A 25675-nucleotide genomic window follows, 5' to 3' on the forward strand; every position below is an offset into this window, starting at 1 on the left:
ATATCAGCTGTGTTAGGGTAACTAAGATTAAGAACAGGTGCATGTATACTTCATGAACACCAATGCTAGGTGTATAGTAAATAAATTTGATGAATTTCGATTGCTGGTCAGGACATCAAAGGCGATATTATTGGTATATCAGAGACATGGTGACACAGAGATATAAGCAGCGCAGATTTGGAATATGGGGAGTACAATGACTATAGACAGGATAGGAAGGAAGGAGGAGTTATGCTGTTAGTTAAGATACACATAAAATATTAGGAAGTGCCTCCAGTTAATATAGATGGACATTGCAATGTTCAGTCAGTTTGGTGTAACATAAGCACTGGTAAAGCAAAAAGGAGAGTGGGAGTGTGTTATAGGCCTAATGACACTGATGAGTACAACTAACAATTGTACAGAGAAATAGAGTGGGCCGGTAAATCAGAATGTCTTATAATGGGGATTTTAAATTCCTAGATATTGACTGGAATTTGTGGGTTGATTAGTTGCATACTAGCAAGACTGTCGTGGATTTATTGGATGATTGTTTTCTACAGCAGAATGTTCGAGAGACAACCAAAGGAAGTAATACTCTGGATCTGATTATCAGCAATGATTATTCATGCATTAAGAATTTGCATATAAAGGAACAAGGTGGAAGTGATCACAGTGTAGTGATGTGGGATTTACTTAAAAATATAACTACGATTAGTAGTAAAGGGAAGGATTTTTGTTCTCATAAAGGTGACTACAGTGGTCTCAGATAGGTTTTAAATTCTATAAAGTGGGACCAACTGATGATGTTACCAACAGTAAATTCTAAATGGTAAGCATTCAAGGATTTAATCTTGGAAGCGACTAGGCTTTTCATACCTACTAAGAAATAGTTTTCACGGTTTAGGCCAAAATGACTGTCAGATGAACTAATGGCAAAGAACAAAAATGTATGGGATACACAAATTATCAGGCAACACAGAAGACTATGGCAGATATAAACTAGTCTGTAATCAAGTCACAAAGGAGGTTAGGCAAGCAAAGGATGATTACAAGAAATCTTTGGCAAAGGATGCAAAGAATAACAGAAAGACTTCTTTACTTTGTTGATTGCTGGTACAAACTTCCATAAATTCAAGTACGAACTGGACACTATTTCAGAGTGGATGGTTGTTTGTTTGTTATGTGGTTTTTAGGAGCATTAGCAACTAAGGCCATATTGCTCCGGGGATATGCGGTGATCATTCCCTGACCTTTCCGCATCCTTCGTATTTGGTGGGCACGGGCTCGAACCCAGGTCTAATCAAGTGGATGGTTGTGTGAAATGGGATTTTTTTTTTGGGCTGATGTTGTATAAGCTTGCTTTCTTGCATAACATGCCTCTACTAATGCTAAATGTACAAAACAAAAGATCACTCTTATTTATCAAAATTAAATACAGTAATACCCCGACTTACGCGAACTCGGAGTTACGCGGTTCTTGATTTTTTTGTTTGGCAACGCTGCCGCCCACTATCTTCAAGGTCGTTTTTCATATGTTATTGATATACGGTGCGACGGCGGAGAATGAGAGCGAAAGATGAACAAAATTCAACTTTGCTGCTTTTATGTTTTTTATATCAGTAAAGGGGAAACACATTTTACCATAATAACGTAAAAACCAACACAATTCCAGCTATCGGTATAATCGCAAATGCAATTAGATCGAGTTTACTACCAGTTTATAACAGATTTCACTAGCAGAAACGCAACTGGAAATTGTTTTTATTGTTTTATGGTAGTAACCCCTAGAAATGTGAGGTGTTAATAGTGTATCTCTGCCTTTATGGTGTTGTTTATTCAGTTGCTACATGCGTGCAGCTTTGTTTATGCGTATCAAGCGTGCCTTCTCGTTTTGTTATTGTGCTTTATTCCCTAAAAATGAGTAAAATACTTAATTAAAAGGTGTGAAAAGGAAGCGTCCTGGTGAAGACACCGCAGATTCAGAGAGAAAAAGAAAAGCAATTATCGATAAACAGAGGTGGACTGGATCAAAAATTCTTACCCGGGAAAATTTATAGTGGCCTCATACTATGGTTTATGGCCAAAATCACACTGGCCCACCATAAGCCTTACCGGGGTTTCCCCGGTAAGGCTTATGGCCTCTGTCGATAGAGAAAAAATATGAAATTGTGAAACGCTTTGAGCGAAATGAAAGACCATGTGATATTGCACGTGCTACAGGCCTAAATGAAGCAACGGCGAAAAGCACATGACAATTGCAAACTTGACAGGTTGAAAATTGAAAAGGGCTCAATTGTAAAGGGCTTAAAAATTTTAGAAAACAGACTCCAACGAAGAACGCGTTATAGCTACAAAGCAAGGAATAAAAAAATTATTAGCTTGCTACGAAGAAATTCTGCGTGAAAAAAAACAGGCGCTGTGTCGTCAGACGAATTTGTTAGATTTTATGAAGCCATCGACATCGAAATAACTTTTTTACGTAAGTCATTTGTTTTTTTAATACATATTTTGTATTAATATGTATAAAGAACTTCAATTTTATTAATATTTTTCTTCTAAACTAGTGTTTTTGTTAGTCCTTGGTCCCAATTAAGCAAAATTTATATGTATTTATATGCAAAGTTGTACCCCGACTTACGCGAATTCGACTTACGCGATTTTCGTTGGACCCACCTATCGCGTAACTTCGGGGTATCACTGTACAATACAAAAGCACATGCATGTATACAATAATGGAATGCCACTTGATTCAATGTTCTAAGTGTGGAGTAGCAAACTCTGAAGTGCTCACAAATGGTTCCCGATTGGTTGGATTGATTGATTTGATTTTTATGGCTCACTGGCAGCTTAGGCCATAATCTGCCAAGTCAAAATAGTTCTTGGGAACCTGCCAGCTACACCACTAATGGCTCTTGGGAACTGTCAGGCATCAGTTTAATATGTGCATGTGTATTAAAATAATGCCTGAGACTTCCCAAATAATATATACTTTTTATACATTAATTTTAATTTAATAATTTTAAATATTTTAATATTTAGCATTAGTAGAGGCATACAGTGCAAGAAAGCAAACTTATGCAGCATCAGCCAAAAAAAAAAAACACCCTCCCATTTCACCCCTCCATTTGTTCCAAATGCCTGTCCAGCTCAGATTAAATTTATTTAGGCTATCAACTTCCACATAAAAAGATGTAAGTCTTCCACCAATCAACCACCCACTGGCTAAAGGAAAACTTCTGCACATCTATTCTACAACTGTCTTTCCTCAATTGAATTTATGCCCCCCCTCAGGTTCTTAATCTGAGCAAGAGGAAAAAAATCCCATCAGCAATCAGCTTGCTCAACCCATTCAAGGCCTTATACACCTCAATCAGATCACCTCGCAGGTGCCTACACTCCAGGTGCTGCAATTTGCAGAACTTAAGCCTTTCTTGATAAGAGCACCCCTTTGTTCCCCTCACCAACTTGTTGCCCTTCTTTGTACTCGTTCTAGCAACTCTACATCCTTCCTAAAATGAGGCCTCCAGACCTGTACACAGTACTCTAGGTGTGGACTGACCACTGCCTTGTACAATGGAATAATCACCTCCCTGTCCCTGCTAGCAAAATTCCTATATATCATTGACAAAACTCCATGACCTTCCCTGGCAGCCAGTCTGCACTGCCAAGCAAACTTGCTATTTGACTGCACAATTACCCCCAGATATTTTTCACTTAACACTTCCCTGAGTGTAGTACTACACAGTTGGTACGTTTCTCTTGAGTTATTGCTACCCATATGCAGTACTTTGCATTTGTCAATGTTAAACTTCAGTTGCCACTTCTCAGCCCATTTGCCCAAATTATCTAGATCCAGTTGGAGGAGCATACTGTCTTTACTGTCGTTAACATCCCTGCCAACCTTTGTATCATCTGCATATACCTTCATCAATATCATTGATGAATACACAAAACAACAATAGGCCCAGCACAGACCCATGGGAACTCCACTAATAACATTTGTCCACGAAGAGCAGTGTCTATTGATTACCACTATCTGTCGTCTCCCACTCAACCATCCCTTTATCCATTGTAGCAACTTACTCTTAATGCCATACCTCTCCAATTTGTACAGCAGTCCTCCATGTGCAACAGTATCAAAAGGTTTGCTGAAATCCAAGTATATGATATCAAAATTATTTTTGGCATTCAGCTCCTTTGTGACCACATCATAGTATCCAATCAAATTGGCCAGACAAGACTTCCCTTTGAAAAAACGGATGCTGTGTCTTAACTATTACTGCAGTCTTGTCTAGATGAACCTGCAATGCTTCTTTAACCAGTGACTCCATTATTTCCCCCAGAACACAAGTTAAACTAACAGGTCTATAGTTACTTGTTTCGCCTTTTTGAAACCCCTTTGTGAAATGGTGATACCATTTGCACACTTCCAGTCGATGGAGACATCCCTCGAGTCCAAGGAAGCTCTCATAATTATGGCTAGGGGTTTGCTTACTTCCTTTGCTGCCTCCTGTAATATAACTGGATAGATCCTGTCCACCCCAGGTGTCTTCCTTATGTTTAGCTTCAACAATTTCTCCTCCACTTTGCTCTCAGTTATTAGAAAATGACATAGCTCACTGTTAGAGTTTGATAAACTTCTAGCATTCCCCTCCTTCATTAACTCCTCGTGTGTGAATGTAGATGAAAAATACTCATTCAGTTTATCAGCTACTTGAGCATGATCATCAATAGTCAACCTATCTAAGTGGTACAATTCGATTCATCCCTTTCCTTCTAGAGTTTACATAAGTAAAGAACTCTTTGCTGTTTTTCTCTGCGTCCTTTGCCAAAGATTTCTCATAATCTGTCTTCACCTGCCTAAACTTCTTTGTGACTTAATTACAGACAAGCTTATATCTACCATAGGCTTCTGTGTCACCTGATAATTTATATGCATCCCATACATTTTTCTTCTCTGCCACAAGCCTCATTAATTCATCTGACATCCATTTAGGTCAGAACCTCGAACAGTATTTCTTAGTTGGAATGAAAAGCCTAGTAGCCTCCAAAATTAAGTCCCTGAAGGCTTCCCATTTAGAATTCAATGTTGGTAACATCACCAGTTGATCCCACTGTACAGAATTTAAAAACCATCTGAAAAGCCTGTAATTACCTTTACAAAAGCAAAAGTCCTTCTCTTTAGCCTTGATGGTAGTTAGATCTTTAATTCCCATATCAGTATATTGTGATCACTGTCACTCAGTAGGTCCTTTATCTGAAAATTCTTAATGCATGAATAATCATTGCTGATAATCACATCAAAGGTATTACTCCCTCTGGTTGCCTCTCGAACATGCTGATGTAGAAAACAATCATCCAATAAATCTAAAAATATCTTGCTAGTGTGCGAGTGACCAATCCAAAAATTCCAGTCAATATCTGGAAAGTTAAAATCCCCCATTATAAGATATTCTGATTTACTTGCCCACTCTATTTCTCCACACAATTGCTCATTATACTCATCAGGCCTATAACACACACCTACTCTCATTTTTCCTTTCCCAGTGCTTATGTCACACCAAACAGACTCAACATTCCATTGTGCACCAACATTAATTGGATGCACTTCCTTAGATTTTATGAGTTTCTCAACTAACAGCATAATCCCTCCTCCCTTCCTGTCCTGTCTATCCTTTCTGTACACATTGTACTCCCTAAATTCCAATTCTGCACTACTTATATCTGTGTGACACCACGTCTCTGAAATCCCAACAATATCTGCCTTTGATGTCTAGACTAGCACTTCAAGCTCATCAAATTTATTAACTATACTCCTAGCATTGGTGTACATGCAAGTATACGTGCACCTCTTACACATATTGGTGTACATGCAAGTATACGTGCACCTCTTAGGTACCCTAACACAGCCTATGTATTTATTTGTTTCACTATGACTCCCAACAGTCCTGGAAATCTCCACTGCCTTGCTTTCCATGCTGCTGCTCATTCTAATAGAATGAAGTGCCATGGATGGTCCCAAGCCCGGCTGCGAAAGGAGGAGGGTGGTCATCCTGCCGAAATGACCAGAACTGGGAAACCGGGGAAACTAGGCAAGAAACCGCATGAAATTCGGAACAAGCTCTTACAACAATGTTACCGCATCCGGGGTAGCCGATGCGCCAGCACTGGGGACCCAGGGTACTGGTGTGAAGTGGACCACTGGCCACAGAACAAGCTCTTATAACAATGTTACCGCATCCGGTGTAGCCGATGCGCCAGCACTGGGGACCCAGGGTGCTGGTGTGAAGTGGATCACTGGCCACAGCAATAAGCTTACTACGCCGAAAAGGACAATTAACATTGGCGAATGGAATGTTCGAACGGGGCACCACGTTGGACAAAAGGAAATCATTGCCCAAGAACTACTTAGGTGCAAGATATCAATTGTGGCATTATCTGAATTAAGGCTCACCGGGTCTGGAACGATGATCATCCAACCACCAGCACCTAACGAAGCGGTTATGCTATTCTACTCTGGTGGTGAGAAACGAGAAGCAGGAGTGGGCTTTATGGTCGATGCTCAGGCCACCAGTAGTGTGATCGCTTTCCAACCAATATCGGACCGCCTGGCAGTCCTTACTGTCAAGGGCACCATCAAGACCCATATTATCTCCGCCTATGCGCCAACTGAGACTAGCCTGGACCCGACCAAGAATGACTTCTACAACTAGCTCCAACATATGCTGGATTCAATTCCACAGACAGAAGTGATCATCCTCGCAGGGGACTTTAATGCCCACATTGGCGTGGACAGATCTGGTTGGGAAACAACAATGGGCAAGTTTGGCCATGGGAAGATCAATGACAACGGACTACGTTTGTTGTCCTTTGCCGCATCTAACAACCTGATCATTGGAAACAGCCATTTCCAGCACCCTCAAAAACATCAACTTACATGGCGAAATCCATCTGGCAAGGACTCAGCAATCCTGGACTACATTTTGATCAATGCCAAATTTCGCTCATCACTCATGGACGTTCGTGCCATGAGGGGACCTGATTGTGGATCTGATCACTACCTCATCCAGGCTAAGGCGCATCTCAAATTACGGCATGCAAAAAGATCATCTCGGTCAGCCAAGCTGGACTGGAGGCAGCTAATGAATGCTGCCAATAAACAGGCATATCAGATCGCCCTATCCAACCGCTTCGAGATGCTGGCCGTGCCCGAGGATATAAATGAAGAAGAAAAGCAGATCTCTGATGCCATCCTGGAATGTGCCAAGCCCCTATGTCCACCTGCCCGACGTCGAACGCAACCATGGATATCAGACGAGTGCCTTGACCTCGTGGACAAATGGAAACAGGCAAAGTTGGTCGACTTTGAACGGTACCGGCAGCTAAACCGAGAAGTCCGACAAAGAATGACAGCAGAAAGAGAAGCATACTGGAACCAAGTGGCAGACGATCTTGAAGTGGCGGCATCCAGGAACGAGTACCGCACTCTATACCGCACCCTCAGATGTCTGAGTGGAAAGACCAAATTGACTAGTGACAACATCAAGAATGCTGATGGGACCTTCGTGCGATCACCATCCGAACGCCTGCAACGGTGGAGTGAATTCTTCAAAGCTTTGTATAATCACGACCCACCTCAGGGACCGCCAGCAACAGCACTCTCGATCGACCCCCCTGAGGTCTCCATGGTCGATGTTGAGCCTACAGTAGAAGAAGTGAAAGCAGCCATACAATCCCTGAAGAATGGCAGGGCACCAGGAGTGGACCAAGTCACCACAGAAGCGATCAAAGCCGGGGGAGATGTACTGCTTCGCCGACTACACTCACTCCTCAAAACCATCTGGTGCACTGAACAAATTCCGCTAACATGGAGGAAAGCCATTATCGTACCCACAAGAAAGGTGATAACCGGGACTGCAAGAACTACCGTGGCATCAGCCTCCTTTCCATCATCGGAAAGGTCTTTATGAAGATCATCCAGTCAAGACTGCAAAAACATCGCGAGCAAACCAGTCGAGAAGAACAGGCAGGATTTAGACCCGGGCGAGGATGCTGTGATCAAATCTTTGCCATTCGTCAGCTGATGGAGGAGAGGATCCGGTGTGGACAGCGAACCGTCATTGTTTTCATTGACTTTAAGTCTGCTTTCGACTGTGTCCACCGGCCTGCCTTATGGAAACTACTAGAGGTTGAACATGTACCTCGAAAAGTCATCACACTCCTCCAAACTGCATACAACGGTTTAACCAGCCAGGTGCGCATCCAGAACGATTTATCTGAGGAATTTACCATCCAAACTGGAGTCCGCCAAGGGGATGTAGCCTCCCCGTTGCTTTTCAACATCGTGGTCGACGCCATTATGAGGCAAGCATTCAGAAACAGACAGGGCATACAATATGACAAGGATCACTATGTGACTGACCTGATGTTTGCTGATGATAGTGCTATCCTTGCCGGTAACGACGCTGAAGCCACGGACATCCTCTACGACATTGCCCGCATTGCCCGGCCATACGGTTTGAAGATCAATGCTGGTAAGACAAAGGCCCTGACAACAGATGGGTCGCAAGCCACCATCTATCTCGAAGGCGTCCAGATCGAGCAAGTGCAGGACTTTAAATACCTTGGGTCGCTGGTCCAGGAGAAGAAAGTTGCATCCACCATGGAAATCCACAGCAGAATTGGACAGGCGGCCACTGCGTTCGCCTCGCTCAAATGGTGTCTGTGGAAGAGGACCAACATTTCCACAAAGACTAAAATCCGACTCTTCCGGACTTTGATCCTGCCCATTCTTCTTTACGGATCGGAAACATGGATTTGTCTCAAGTTAGATTTGAACAAACTTGAGGTATTCCAAATGCAATGCCTGCGGCAGATCTTGGGCATCTCTCTTCGCGACCGCATCACTAATGATACCATCCGTGCCAGATGCCAACAGCAACCAACCATTGCCGACCAAATCCAGAAGCGAAGGCTTAGATGGTTTGGCCACGTATGTAGAATGGGCACGAACAGAATACCATCCACACTCCTTTGGAGACAACGACCCACCCAATGGAGCATCCAACGGACCGCGCCTAGGAAAACGTGGGCCAAGCAAGTGGAAAATGACTTGAAGAGCCGACGTCTCGACCTTAACCAGGCTAGGACTGACGCCATGGATCGTAAGGTATGGAAGAACATCACAGAGCAAGTCCGAAACCCTGCGGCACCTACAGCAGCATACTGGTTGCGTGGCCAACCGCCTCCCCCAGCTGCCAGCTAAGGACCAAAGAAGAGAAGAAGAAGAAGAATGAAGTGCAAGAATCACTTTTGCCTCTGCCTGCGGCCCCTGTTAACCTTTTAGTCTGTGTATCCCCCCAAGCTAGCAGTTTTCTGACCCACCTAACACTGCCTCAATAGCATCAGCAAATATTCTTGCACCCTTTCTATTTAAGTGTACCTCATCCCTGTAGAAGCAGTCTCTCCTGTCAACAAGCATAGACCAGGTTGAAAAAAAATTCTGCCCCTTGAGCCTTGCACAATCTCTCCAGGGCCGAATTGATCAACAAGGCTCGCATCATATACTCCCTCCTATCGTGTCTGGGCAGAATTGCAGACACTTTCGCATTCAACCCTAACTCGCGACTACTTTTTTTCAACATTGACCTGTATGTGTTGAGTAAATCTGTAGATCTCTTACTCTTAATGTCATTAGTTCCAACGTGTACAATAATATCACCTTTTGTGCCCTTAAAAGATGATATCTGCTCTACAACGTCACCAACTTTTGCTCCTAGCAGACATACCCTGGTCCTGTTCCAAATATCCTTTTTGCATAATATTTTCCCTGTCTCTCTGACAATAGAGTCACCAACAATAACTAGTTCCTTTGTGACCAATGCATTCTGCTTTGGAGATTGCCTGTTTTGCCTGATGCACAGGAGTCAGCTCTGCTATTGAGCTGGGCAGCTGAGAGCTTGATGGGCCTTCATATTAATTTCTTCAAAAGGCATTTACCCTAGACTTCAAGCTGTCATAGTCACCCATCAGAACAATGAGTTGGCACTTAATTTCTTGACACTCTAGGCATCTAGCACACACAAAGATATCCTCCTTGGCTAGATCATCTCCTGTTTTAGAAAGCTCAACAAACATTTCACATTTTTTGAGACTGACGTGTTGGAGAATTGCCCCCTTTGTTTCTCCCCTGAGTCACAGAATTCTCGCTAGTCTGTGACCTTTGCTTCACAGCTCTAGTCTGGGTCATGATTTCCATTTAAATATAGTTTAATTAACAATGAAATTTAATAAGATTAATACATATTTTTGATTAATCTAGTTTTACATTATACCTTACACTATCAGTTCGAGACATATATACGTTGCGCTATTTCTTATCGATTACAATATGGCGACTAGTTCAACAATATTGCCACCAACACCGGGAGTTGTAACTGCCAAAAATCACTTGTTAAATTCAAAATAAGAAGCTAATGCTACTAAACCTATTTAATATCTTTGTAAAACACAATGTAGTATATTAATTAACGTACTACTTTGAATATAGTAAAACTATACGTTAAAGAATACGGTGAAACTATCTAAGGATAAGTTGCTACAATGGATAAAAGGATGGTTGATTGGGAGAAGACAAAGGGTGGTAATAAACGGGTGCTGCTCTTTGTGGACTAATGTTATTAGTGGAGTGCCACAGGGTTCGTTCGGTGTTGGGTCCACTGTTGTTTTGTATATTTATCAATGATATTGATGAAGGTATATCAGGATTAGTGTAGAAGTTTGCAGATGATACAAAGGTTGGCAGGGTTGTTATTACAGTAATGGCAGTGTGCTACTGCAACAGGATCTAGATAATTTGGGCAGATGGGTTAAGAAGTGGCAACTGAAGTTTAACCTTGACAAATGCAAAGTACTGCATATGGATAGAAGTAACCCCCAGAGAAATGTAAAAACTGTGTAGTACTACACTTAAGGTGGTAAAAAATGAAAGAGACCTGGGAGTAATTGTGCAGTCAGATATGAAGTTTTCTGAGCAATGCAGACAGGCTGCCAGGGCAAGTCATGGGGTTTTGTCAATGATATATACGAATTTTGCTAGCAGGAAAAAGGAGGTGATTGTCCCCTGTATAAGGCAATGGTCAGGCTACACCTTGAGTACTGCATACAGGTGTGGAGGCCTCATTTTAGGAAGGATGCACAGTTGCTTGAGTGTGTACAGAGAAGGGCAACAAGATTGGTGAGGGGAATGAAGGGATCCTCTTACCAAGAGAGGCTTAAGTTCTGCAAATTGCAGTGGCTGGAGACTAGGCACCTGTGCAGTGATCTGATTGAGATGTATAAGGCCTTGAATGGGTTGAGCACGCTGAATTCTGATGGTATTCTTCCACGTTCAGATTACAAACCTAAGGGGGCATAAGAAAAGACAGATGTAGAAAAGATGTACCGAGATTTGCCTTTAGCCAGCAGGTGGTTAATTTCTGGAAAAAACTTCCATTTGTCGTTGTGGAAGTTGATAAGTTAAATAAATTTATGGAGGAACTGGACAGGCATTTGGAGGGAATGGTGTGTTTTTTTTTTTGGCTGATGCTGCATAAGCTCATACACTTGCATCACATGCCACTACTACTACTTATCCCTTTACAGCATCCAAACAAAAATCCACTGACTATTCTCTTCCGTGACCAAAGCGCCCTCTATTTAATATATATTAAATATTTCTCTCTTGTTGAAAAATATGTCATCTCATGATACAACCTGTCATCTCATCACCAACATTTATGAGAAATCATAATTTATGAATTTAATTTAAATTTTATATTAATGTATCTCCTGTAAATATTTCTATTTACCATTATTTTCATGTAAGTTTAACAGTGTTGACTTGTAAAAGTTGACAATACACTCATACCTAAGGGGGGGGGGGGTTCCCACCAGTTTGACATGCCAGCTCTAAACTGACAGAAAAAAGCAAGTTATTTCATTCAAAAATGAAGAATCTGAATTAAAATAAGGAATAGAAAATGCATAAACTTCTCAAAGCTTGTACAACTTTGCAAGAAGGCCACTGAGAAATTTAATGACTTTCTTGATAAAGTCATAATTTCTGTATGTGAGAGGAGAACTGATCTCTTCACACAAAGTGCTAAATAAATGAAAGTTAAGTGCATTTTTATATAAAATTTACTTAATATTTGTGGCTAACATTTTAGCCACAAATATTAATTGCTAAAATGACAAAATATATATATATTTTTTTCAATACACAGAGAGAGAGAGAGAGAGAGAGAGAGAGAGAGAGAGAGAGAGAGAGAGATTGTGTGGTGTGGGGGGGGAGAACTACAAACGGAGATTGGAACTATGGAAAACACAGAAAATTAATAAGAGTACTTATTGCTGAATAACGCATGATTTCAACATCTTCACGGATCAACCATCGAAATCGCAGAAAGACAGCAAGAAGTGAGCCTCTGTTTCTGACATGAAATAGATGCTTACATACAGAGGAGCAAGGGAAATCTGAATTTAGTGGTAATGGAAGTTATGCCTAGATGTAAAGATAAGCATAGGAATAGTGAATGTACATTTCATGGCAGATCCAACAGAGATGGATAACAAAAAGGAAAGTTAAAATCAAGTATAACTCACAGACTCTTACAAGGTATGCAGCCAAAGGAAACTTTCTGAATCCAACAAAGTGAGAAGCCAAAAGAACTATGAAGCCATGTGAATGTATATATAAGCTGTATAGCATAACAACCCATGCATTGAAATTGGGAGATAGTAAATTACAAAAATGTGTGTTGAAACGCTGGAATTAAACACACAAAGTTGTTTGTTTGTTTATTGTTTGGTTTTTAGGAGCATTAGCAACTAAGGGAATATGCGGTGGTTATTCCCTGACCTTTCCACATCCTCCGTATTTGGTGGTGACGGGCTCGAACCCCGGTCTAATCAAGAAGCATGTGTTACGCACTGTTGCTCCTTCCCACCTGGCTACAGAGGCACCTGACACGAAGGACTCACAAGAAATAAAAACATAGAGTAGTAGGAAAGTAAAGAAGAATACGGAGTAAGAGGGAAATAGGTGGAATCAGGCAGTCCAGGGTTGCAAAACCTGTTCCTATAGTTAGGATGCTGAACATAATTCTGGGAGTATACTTCATATATTTATGTCAGTTATGTAGTAATTAGAATTAAAATTAAATTAAAATTCAATTAAAGTTGAAAGATATATACAAAACTAATACTCCTTAGTAGACAAATGGCGAGTACAAGTTTTCTACACTGTAAGACACCAAAGGGGCTGGGAGTATAACATATACAATATGTACAAGCCTGTTAGCAGCTGAAGATCAGCTTGTAATTATATTATGAATATTAACTTGGTGGTTAATAAGTTTATTATGCTTGATGATACGGAGGGCTTTATTGAAGTGGTAATAAAGATAAGCAGGTGGAAACTGGTTGTCCAATAATCTTGTGACAGAAATTTCTAATATTATGAATTATTATTATTACCACTTACTACTTAATATTATGAATTATGAACAGCAATGATTTAATAATTAAAAGTGAAGAGGAGCTTGCAATTGCAGGCTCCTCTTCACTTTTATTTGATTTCAGAGCTGTTGCTCCCTGTGCTTTCAGAACTTCTTTTATCTGCTTACTCATTTTTTAGGCCTGATGTAACCAAGTGATCAGGAGCGGGAGTGCAGTAGCATGTGCTCTTTGAGTGGACCAGTGTTCAAGCCCGTGACTGCTAAATACGATTAACGTTTGTATTGATGATTTATCATAAACTCCACTGACCTGGTGGTCATGCAGGAGTATAAAAAAACAAGAAAAACATGAAATAATTTTTTAATTAATTACTATTTACAATTACTATACCTCGTTGTGAAGGAGCACAATATGAGATACAGATAAAATGATGCCCTTTTACACTACAAACGTAGTTTTTTGCCTTTAAGAGTGATCTATGGTGTGTTCACACCAATATTATATAGATTATTTGTACTCTTAAACCTATGATGCCTTATTGTATTGAGTTTAACTTATACATTATCATGTACACCTTTTAGCATCTCTCATATTGTGTGATTATCTTCACAACTGGATTGTCATGTCTGTAATACCAGGGTACCTGCCCACCCACCGATGAAAGGCCAACAAGACTTGACACGGTGCAGTCTGGGTGGTGGTGGTGGTGGTGCCCACTGAGAATAAGTAACAATAGTCTTCTCTTTTAGTGAAGCATTACTTATTTGAACAGCCTCGGTAGCCGAGTGGTCAGGAGCGGGAGTGCAGTAGCACACGCTCTTTGAGTAGACCTGGGTTCAAGCTCCTGACTGCTGAATACAGTCGATCTGCCAACCCGCACTGGACCAGCATGGCAGATTATGGTCCATTTCCCTCAGCATGAATTGTTGAGGAGGCTTCCATCTTGCAGTGGGTTGACAATGGCTGCACTTTACCTTTTTACTTATTTGAGGTAGTGCAATACATGGCAACTCGTTGTGAAGGAAGAGCACAATATGAGATACAGATAAAATGATGCCCTTTTGCACTACAAGCATAGTTTTTTGCCTTTAAGAGTGATCTATAGTGTGTTCACACCAATATTATATAGATTATTTGTACTCTTAAACCTATGATGCCTTGAGTTTAACTTATAAAATTATTTAACATGATACGTGACCTTTGGCCTCAACTGAATCCAGAGAGCATAAATGTGGGATTACGAACTTGCAATCCATCAAGCTATTCGTGCAGAGTTTCCAGAAGTAAACATTAATGGTTGCTTAGTTCACTTAATTAAAAATCTTAGTTCACTTAATTAAAAATCACTTGGCATCAATCCCATCTTCTAGTACAATACAGATGTTGACTGCATTACATTCAAAAATGATGTCTATTGCACTTGTTTCCCAAGAAGACATTATTCATGCAATTAGCAGTCTAGAAAATTATTTACCAGAAGAGTTTGAACCAATTTTAGAATGGTTTTACCAATACATATATAGGATTTCTCAGAAACGATGGTACAAGACCTGTACCAACATTTCCCTCTAATATTTGGTTGGTGTACTAATGAACATTAAGTGAAAGCAATAGAACGAACAATTTTGCTGAAGCTTGTCATTGCAAACTACAGTTAGCTTTTGGTTGTAGTATTGCTCACCCTACTTTGTGGATTTTTATAGATAAATTAAGGAAAATTCAAATAACTTACAATATAGATTTTGAAAGAATTATTGCCAGCCATGAACGTCCATGGAAACAAACATGCTATGAAGAAGCTGACTGCAGAATTTTAAATAAGATCAATAACTGTAATCGGCAAAATATTATAGACCATCTTCGTGGTATATCCTACAACTATAATATGGATTAAACAAGTAAAGGATTTGTAGTTTTATGGTTTATTTTCCAGGATTGTTAAAAAAAAGTGTGGAAGTTATGTAGTCCTCAAGCAAAGACAAAATATTACAGAATTTTTTAAAAAAATTGTATTGGGCTTATTTTGGAGTGAAACTCTGTGCATTTGAAAGAAACAGTTTCACCACTGTCCTCCTTCCATCCTTGCACATCAACTGAGTTTAATGAAACAGTCTGAAAGCTTTACTCCAGGAAGATCCTCGCTTTAATTACCTTTGTATTAAATTCCCATTGATCACCCAGGAAAAGCAAAAACAAGGTATTTTTGTTAGACCTCAAATTTGCAAACTGATGAGGGAACAAGATTTTGAGGGAAACATGAATAAAAGAGAAAAACAAACATGGATTAGCTTCAGGTCTGTTGTTGAAAACTCAGGGAACAACAAGGATCCAGATACAAGAATACAGTTAAAAATATGATGGCAAACATCAAGAAGCTGGGCTGCAAATGAGTGTCAGGGTACATTTTTTTACACTCCCACACTGACTATATACCAGAAAATCTAGGGAGTGTTAGCATTAGCAAAGGCACATGATGCAAGAAAGCAAGCTTATATGGCATCAGCCAAAAAAAACAAAAAAAAAAAAAAAAAAAAAAAAAACCCTTTATTCCACCCATCCCCTCACTCCAAATGTGTCAAGTTCTGCCTTGAATCTATTTAAGCTATCAACTTCTACAACAACAGATGGAAGTTTGTTCCAGCAATCAATCACCCACTGGCTAAAGGCAAACTTCTGCACATCTATCCTACAACCGTCTTTAATCAATATGAATTTATGCCCTCTCAGGTGATTATTCTGAGCAAGAGGAAGAATCCCATCAGCATTGAGCATGCTCAAACCATTCGAGGCTTTATACACCTCAATCAGATCACCTCGCAGGTGCCTAGTCTCCAGACATTGTAATTTGCAAAACTTGTCTTTCTTCATAAGAGCAACCCTTTATTCTGTTCACTAATCTTGTTGCCCTTCTCTGTACTCGTTCCAACAGCTCTACATCCTTCTTAAAATGAGGCCTCCAGACCTATATATACAGTACTCAAGGTGTGGCCTGACCATTGCCTTATACAAGGGGATAATCACCTCCTTATCCCTGCAGTCAAATTAAAACACCTGGAGTAAAGCTTTCAGACTGTTTCATTAAACTCAGTTTGATGTGCAAGGATGGAAGGAGGACAGTTTTCGGGTCTACCAGTGGTGAAACTTTCTTTCAAATACACCGAGTTTCACTCCAAATGGACTTTTTATCACATTTATCCATATAATGGACTTTTTATCACATTGTCCTTTTTGACAGTGTTTTCAATATGTATTTAAACATAAATGTCTGGTAAAAGGAGCATTTTGTTATAAATTCAATGCACAAATTCTGCCAAAATCAATAAAAATTTGTGAAAACTCAAATTTTCTTTTGTGATTTTTGAAGAAATCTGATGTGTTGAAAACAAATAAGTCATTTTTGAAATTAGCACTATAAGATGATTCAGAAATGCTCTTTTCTGAGAAAATATCGCTGAACTTTTGTTAAAATGCAAAGTACTGTTATCAGAAGGAACAGTTAAGCAAAATGGGTAAAAAGGTTTTTTTTTGCATGATACTGTATAAGTTTCGTTTCTTGCATTATTTTGGCAAAACTAATAGTGAATTAATGATAAGTTAACAATTAAAACACCTACCACACTTATTTCATTAACACAAAATATCAAACTGCATATTCTACATATCAACTATTGTGTAGCACTGCTTCAATGCTACACATGCCGCACTGCTCCAATTTGTACAGCAGTCAAATCAAAAGCTTTTCTGAAATCACATATATGATATCAAAATTATTTTTTGGATCCAGTTTTTTTGGAAACTGGATTGAATACTGCATTATAATATCCAATCCAATTTGATTGGATACTATGATGCAGTAACAAAGTAGTGGGTGCAAAAAATAATTTTAATATCATATACTTAGATTTCAAGAAAGCTTTTGATATTGTTGCACATAAGACTGCTGTACAAATTGGAGCAGTGTGGCATAAAGGGAACATTACTACTATGGATAAAGGGGATAGCTGAGTGGGTAAGACAGAGTGGTAATCAATAAACACTGGTCTCAGTGGATTAATGTTATTAGTGGAGTCCCACAGGGTTTAGTGAGGGTCCTATTGTTGTTTTCTGTATTTATTAATGATATTGATGATGGTATATCAGGCTTAATGTCTAAGTTTGCAGATGATACAAAGGTTGGAAGGTGGTTAATGACAGTAATGAAGGTATGCTGCAACAAGATCTAGAAAAATTAGGCATATTGGCTGAGAAATAGCAACTGAAGCTAAAATTAACAAAGGTAAGGTACTCCCCATATGGAGTACCTTACCTTCTCTGAGTATAAAACATGTTGCACCAAAGTGACTCAACATTGCACTGACTGCTCATGTCAATTGGATGCTATTGTTGTTATTTGGTTTTTAGGAGCATTAGCAACTAAGGTCATATTGCTCCGGGGATATGCGGTGGTCATTCCCTGACCTTTCTGCATCCTCCATATTTGGTGGTCATGGGCTCGAACTCCGGTCTAATCAAAAAGCGTGTGCTATGCACTGCTGCTCCTGCCCACCTGGCTATGGAGGTGCCTCAATTAGATGCACTGCCTTAGATTTTACATACTTCTTAACCAAGTGCAGAGCCCTGCCTGTCCTTTCTGTATACATTGTACTCCCCATCTTCAAATTCTGAGTGACACCACGTCTCTGATATCCCAACAATGTTTGCATTTTATGACTTTACCAACACTTCAAATTCATCAAATTTATTTACTATGCTCTTAGCATTGGCGTACATGTAAATATACATGCACCGCTTGTTATTCTTAGTTACCCTAACACAGCTCGTGATTTTCTTTGTTCAGTGATGACCCACAGCAGATGCTTTCTGGGCTACTGCATGTTCCAATTGTGCAAGGATCACTTTTACTTCTGCTGGGATAGGTGGCACTGACCAAGTAGTGAAAGGCAACATGAATATAGTGCTCCATGAAGTTTGTGATTTTTAGTAGTTCAAACTATCCAAATTGGACGATATATTTTATGTTCCTCAAGCTTTCCAGGTGACGGCGAGTCCACAGACACTTATTTTATCCCGAACTTCTAAGGCATTCAACTGATATGGAAGTTTTCAAATCCCTGTATCACGACGTTTGATCTAGAGGTCTGCACTATCGCAATGCCATATAGGTTCGGCCAATGGTTTAAATAAATTTTTGTGATTGAACTATGTTGCTTGTAATTATTCCTACTAGTCTAAACATTGCTTAGAACATCAGTCCATTATTCCGATTCAAAAATATATATTTTCATGATGATTGCATTTTCCATTCCTGATTTATGGCTGATTGACAATTTGAGTAATTTAATTATGTCACAGAGGCAGCCATTGCTTCCTCCTCTGGTGCTGACAACAAAGGCCTTGTTGTTGTTAGGTCATGCGACCATAAGGCCTTGTTTCGATTGGCTGTAGCCGCAATACTGAAGAGAGCCAGCTTATTCCTGGCACGACTTGAGTACTCATATAATGATTATAATATTTCACATTAAAATATTCTATTGACTTCTGTAACGCTGGTGATCCTTGTTTCTTTCCCAGGGCTGGGTTAGTGCCCCAACAACTTGTGATGGAAAGTACTGAGTCCGTAAAGAGATACCAAGAATTTGCGTTCCCCCCCCCCACATCTCTGACCACAGACTTAGCATGGCTAAGGACCAACTTTTTTTCCTGGACAGTCTATGTTGTTCTTACTGCTGCCATCGTTCTTAGTGCCCCCCCCCCCAGAAATCAGTTCCAAGTCTCTGGGACAACTCTTTCACCTGGGCATCTCCCCCCCCCCCCTCGTGACTGGTGGGAATAGCCCAAAATTTTGCAGAGGAATTGCTTTGTAACTACCGGACCCACGGACTTGTGGTGTAGGTCAAACAGCGACATTTCCAACCTCTACAAGATCAGCAGAAATTAAATCCGATAATCCGAACTCTTCCCATTAATCTGTAAATCATGGGCTCAACAGAAGAACGACAGAAGAGACAGAAATCTTACTAACTGAGACCAGAGCCATACAGACTGCTGACCAGACTGAAGATATGGACGACCTTAAACTAACTTCCATGACAAAGAAAAATAAACAGGTGGTCCCAAAAAGTGATAGGAAAACCAGGAATAACTCCTCAGAGAAGAAGGAACAGGAAGAAGTAACAAACACTCAGGCTGATGTTGCGGTCCCCAAACAGCAGGACTCTTACCCCCCACTGGACTCCATCCTGCCAGATGGCCCAGTTCTCATGCAGGTGCTAACATTAAGATCGCAACTGGAAGCGTTAATGGCAAAGTCCAACAGCAGGATCACGACAGGACTGAGAATTGAGATAATCACTATATGGAATAAAATGGAAATTATTCTGGTCAATTTGGAGGGGGAGGGGACAGCAGGCCATCCCCTCCTCAACTGCCAGGGAAAGATATGGTAGTATTAAATCAACCATGCCACTTACCAACCTTCTGTAACACGATGTGGGAGGCCACAATAGATGTCTCCTTGGCAACAACCAATGTGGCCAGACATGTTGTGGACTGGGCAGTCCAAAACTCCTGGACGACATTAGACCACAGAGTGCTTACCTACCAAATCAACCGGACAAAAGTGTAAAGTGTATTTAGTGTCTAACGGCACCAGGGGTTTCCCCCACCTCCGCGTTGCTTTCATTGTGGGTGTACCAGTTCACTGGGAAGGCCAGAGATTTAAAAGTGTATGGATATTGTACATGTGTAGTGTTGTGTTCTGTTGTTCATCTGGCCGTTTAGCCGCTGGATCCCTACTGAGGCCCAACGTTGCCCACACTTAGCCCCGTGGAGGCAGACCAGGTACACCAGTATTTTTAGATAAGTACTCTGGCAGGTCCTGCCACCTAATTTCCTGAGATTTCAGTGGCTAGGACCTATAAAAAAAAGGGGGGGGGGATAAACGCTTGAATTTAATTAGGCCGAAAATCAACCAGACAGTTAGCAGAACTCCAGTAGTCAAACACATGAACTGTTTTGCAGTTAACAAGGCTGACTGGGAACTCTTTGGGAGGCTGCTGCGCCCAAACTGAGATCCAGAGGGTCACAAAAAACCTGACCCAAATGAGATCCAGAGGGTCACAAAAATTATCACAAACGCTAGCGAAACAGCAATGAAAAGGAAGATTCCAACCCCGGGTGCAGTCCCCTGGTGGACCTGAGAAATTGAAAAACATTAAGTAGGTTGTAAAGGCAAGAAAAGAGTTTCAAAGGGAGAGACATATCTGACTGGAGCCAGAAGTAAGACTGTTAAGGGAAAGATACAATATCGTTAGAAACAGCTACACAGACCTGATATGCAAAAGCAAGTGGAAGGCCTGGGAGCACCTGGTCAACACAGCTGGAAACACCGATCCCAGAATTCTACAAAGTTGTTACTAGCAAACTCCCCAGAAGAGAAATCATAAATGCAACTCTAACCCCACAGGGCACACTAGCCACCACCTTGGAACAGTCTATCAATAACGTACTCAACCAGATCTATCATGAACCAGCTGTCCCAACTTTAACAGAACAGGTGCAGATATGTAGAGAAAATGAAGCATACAAAACACAGCAAATAGAACAGCCCTTCATCATGTAGGAATTGCATACTGCTGCAGCCCTCATAACGAATAGAAAATGTCCCGGCCCAGATCTTATGGAGAGGGAAATTATAAAAAAGGTTATAGACACCACCCCGGAACTGCTCTTTAGATTATACAACACATGCCTAAAAACAGGAACTTACCCAGCTGACTGGAAACTTGCAACCGTGAAGCTCATACCCAAGAATCCTTCAAAGCCTCCAGAACAACTGGACTCTTATCAGCCAATTGCCCTGCTCCCAGTGGCAAGTAAGCTTTTCAAAAGGCTGATAGGTAAAAGAATAACTCGCCACTACGAAACAGCTAGATTAAGCATGCCAACACAATACGGATTCAAGCAAGGAACTTTGACCATCGAAGCCCTTAGTGGCCTTTTGAGTGCGGCAGCGGGGTGTGACAAAAAATATTTCCTTGCCATCTCAGTTGATTTCGCTGGGGCATTCAACGCCATTTGGTGGCCGAGCGTCCTAGCTAGACTGAGAAGGGCAAACATACCTAAGGATTTGTACAAAGTTATGAAATCCTACTTAACCAACAGAGAAATCCAGGTAATAGCACCATATAATAAGTTAACCAGATTGCTCTACAGGGGCTGCCCCAGGGTTCAGCTCTGGGGCTACAGCTCGGATATGATCCTAGACGAATTCCTGGCCCTGGACCTGGGAGAAGTAAACACCCAGGCCTTCGCAGACGATCTAATACTAACAGTCACTGCTGAAAGCCGGGCACAAATGGAAGTCCAAGCAAACCAAGCACTTAAACTCCTTCAAGGCCACTGTTCACCTCTTAAAAACATCAACTACAAAAACTAAATCTATACTGTTGAAAGGTAGCCTAAACTTAAGAAGACCACCACAAATTAAAATCCATAGCCAGACAATCAAACTAGTCGCCGAACTGAAGCATCTAGGTATCATTCTAGACACCAACCTGACCTTCCACCCTCATCTCAAATACTTAAGAGAAAAAATAAGAAGATATGCCAGATTAATAGCCAGAATAACAAGAAAGGATTGGGGACTCAAAAAACGCATGCTACCACTGTACTATAAAGCCTTCTTCGCCCGGGGCGATTACGTATGTTTCCCCTGTGTGGTTCTATAGAGCCACAAAGGTGGTTAACAAAACGATCTTGGACACCATACAATGCTCAATTCACTCATATATTCACTCACCATACAATGCTCAATTCACTCATTCACTCACCATACAATGCTCAATTCACTCATATTCACTCACCATACAATGCTCAATTCACTCATATTCACTCACCATACAATGCTCAATTCACTCATATTCACTCACCATACAATGCTCAATTCACTCATATTCACTCACCATACAATGCTCAATTCACTCATATTCACTCACCATACAATGCTCAATTCACTCATATTCACTCACCATACAATGCTCAATGGTCATCACCCTTGCCTGCCATACTGCTAGTACATATGACCTCCAAGTCCAGGCAGGGTCCTGCCCTTGACCTAGAAGTTACGCTGCAGAATGATGTACCACCTGACCAACACTCTGGGAGAATATACCATCAACGTAGCAGGGAATAGAAGAGAAGAAAGGACCAGACGAGAATCGTGCAGCAGGCATGGCAGGAAAGGTGGTCTGCTTTAACAAAAGGGGAAATTACCAGGACGTTCCTGCCTACAGTTGGATGTGTGTATCCTAGAACCCCTCTGTTGGTTCCACCCAGGTCTATTTGCAACGTTTCTCCTGACGGGCCTTAAACGCCAAGTTAACTTATTTTTGAATAATGGAAGACCCCCCTCTGCACATGTGGAAAGACAGAAACATGGTCCCATATTATATAGTATGAATCAGAGCTGTAATACTCATTATGTACAGCTGCAACCATTATGAGGACCCCGTTCGTTTGTTGACTTATGATGGAACTCACATATCGACCAGCAGGACTGCAGGACCTTCTAGACTCGAGGTAGGAGTTTCTAGCCTTTACAAAGTTTGCGCAAGAGGTGTTTTCTAGGCGGAGGACACATCGCTATTCATCACAATTAAAGCCAGTAACTGAATCAAACAAGTCAACCTAACTGAACAGAAACATTCACACAGAAAGATTGAGCTAACCACACTAAGGACCTTTTGCAACAGGACCAGGACCGGACACGGAACTGACGCAGTCCACTGCTCACCTGTCTCAAGATCCCTCTGTGGCAGAAGACACCAGTCATCACCAAGTCAGACTTGACTCTACACATCTCCTGAACCTGACACCAGTGGCTGTGACCTCTGCAACAAACTTACTGGACATGATTATTGCTGCTTGTTATTGTTATTGTTTGTTATTTGGTTTTTTAGGAGCATTAGCAACTAAGGCCATATTGCTCCGGGAATATGCGGTAGTCATTCCCTAACCTTTCCGCATCCTCCGTATTTGGTGGTGACGGGCTTGAACCCCGGTCTAATCAAGAAGCATGTGCTATGCACTGCTGCTCCTTTCCACCTGGCTATGGAGGCGCCCACTATTGCTGCAGCTTGCTACTAAGGCCATTGGCCTCCCCATACCAGTGCACTCTTGCACAGTACTTTCTTCCTACTTCCTGGGGGGGAATTCAATTGTCTCCTCCCCTCCTCACCACCCCATTTTCTTCCATCTGGTGGGGCATGCCTCACTGACCATCTGGGGTTGCCTTCTCTATTGACCCCACCTCTGTCTTACCCTACCAGTCTTCAGTCTCCCCACCCTCTCTCTAACTTTGCGACCATGTCTAATGAAACCAAAATTTTCCAAACCTACACTCAAAAACTTAAGTCAACCATGCAACAACCCTATAACTATACTGGGTGTACCTGGTCTGCCTCCACGAGGCCAAGTGTGGGCAACGGTGGGTCCCAATGACTAAAAGGCCAGATGAACAATGGTACAAAACATTACACATATACAAGATCCACACACTTTTAAATCTCTGGCCTTTACAGTGTACTGTACCAGATGAACAATGGTACAAAACATTACACATATACAAGATCCACACACTTTTAAATCTCTGGCCTTTACAGTGTACTGTATCACACAACGATGTACAGTCAGTCCTCGTATAGCACGATAGTTGTGTTCCTAGAAACCCTCGTGCAATGCAAAATCATGCAATATAAACAACAGGCCCTATGGGAAAAATAGGGTTAGGTGCCGACCACCCAAGATTGAACACACATTTGTAACCAAAACATTACCAAACACAATAAATAATCGTAATAAAATACTTACTTATTTTATTACAACTTTTACGTAATAAAATATTGCTAATGCTTTTGCTTCTATCGTAAGCAAACTTGTTTTTTGTTTGATTTTCTATCCAAACAGATGACAGCCGTTCCATCTCTTCCAATTCTTTGTGTCTTAATCTAATGGATTTTAATTACACTTTGAGTTGTTCCTGCTATGAAAGTTGTTTTTATTTTCTCTGCATTCTTTGTAATTCTCGGAGTTGCCTCATTTAGGTCTGTAACACGTGCAATATCACACGGTCTTTCATTTTGCTCAAAGCGTTTCACAATTTCATATTTTTTCTCTATCGACAGAGGCGGACTGGCCATAAGCCTTACCGGGGAAACCCCAGTGGGCCGGAGGCCGGTTGGATTTTGGCCATAAACCATAGTATGAGGCCACTATAAATTTTCCCGGGGTAAGAATTTTTGATCCAGTCTGCCTCTGTTTATCGATATTGCTTTTCTTTTTCTCTCTGAACCTGCAGTGTCTTCACCAGGACGCTTCCTTTTCACACCTTTTAAGTATTTTACTAATTTTTAGGGAATAAAGCACAATTACAAAATTACAAGCTGTGCACAGGTAGCAACTGAATAAACAACACCGTAAAGGCAGAGATACACTATTAACACCTCACATTTTACTAAAGCACATTTCTGGGGGGTTACTACCATAAAACAATAAAAACAATTTCCAGTTGCATTTCTGATAGTGGAATCTGTTATAAACTGGTAGTAAACTTGATCTAATTGCATTTGCGATAAACCGATAGCTGGAATTGTGTGGGTTTTTACGTTATTATGGTGAAATGTGTTTCCCCTTCACTGATATAAAAAACATAAATACATTTTCAGAATCTTCTCTTCATTGCTATCATGTTGTGTTAGGTTGGGGTGATTCTGCGTTCGACTGCCATTTCTTGTAAACACAAAGGCGAATCGTGCATAAGCGAATTCGGTTCGTGTTATATAAGATATGGTTCCCCTATTTATAAATCGTGTATGATCGAATTCGTGTAGTGTAAACACGTGTTATACGAGGGCGCCTCCATAGCCAGGTGGGCAGGAGCAGCAGTGCGTAACACATGCTTCTTGATTAGACTGGGGTTCGAGCCCATGAGCCACCAAATATGGAGAATGCGGAAAGGTCAGGGAATTGACCACTGCATATGCCTGGAGCAATATGGCCTTAGTTGCTAATGCTCCTAAAAACCAAATAAAAGAGAAATGTTATACGAAGACTGACTGTATACTACGCAGAGATGGGGGAAACCGCTCATACCATTTGACCCAAAAACACTGTACACTTTCACTTCTGAAAGTGT

At 41.0% G+C, this 25675-nt stretch overlaps 1 protein-coding gene across 3 annotated transcripts in view; it reads right to left on the reverse strand.

Moving 5' to 3' along the window:
* The window catches only part of nst (phosphoglucomutase 3-like protein nst), a 305088-nt gene that overhangs the window by 41314 nt on the left and 238099 nt on the right, over positions 1-25675 (reverse strand). The gene's annotated exons all lie outside the window — the stretch shown is intronic.

This window comes from Mastigoproctus giganteus, chromosome 2, assembly GCF_048544385.1.
Source record: "Mastigoproctus giganteus isolate SK-2022 chromosome 2, ASM4854438v1, whole genome shotgun sequence".
Taxonomy (NCBI): domain Eukaryota; kingdom Metazoa; phylum Arthropoda; class Arachnida; order Uropygi; family Thelyphonidae; genus Mastigoproctus; species Mastigoproctus giganteus.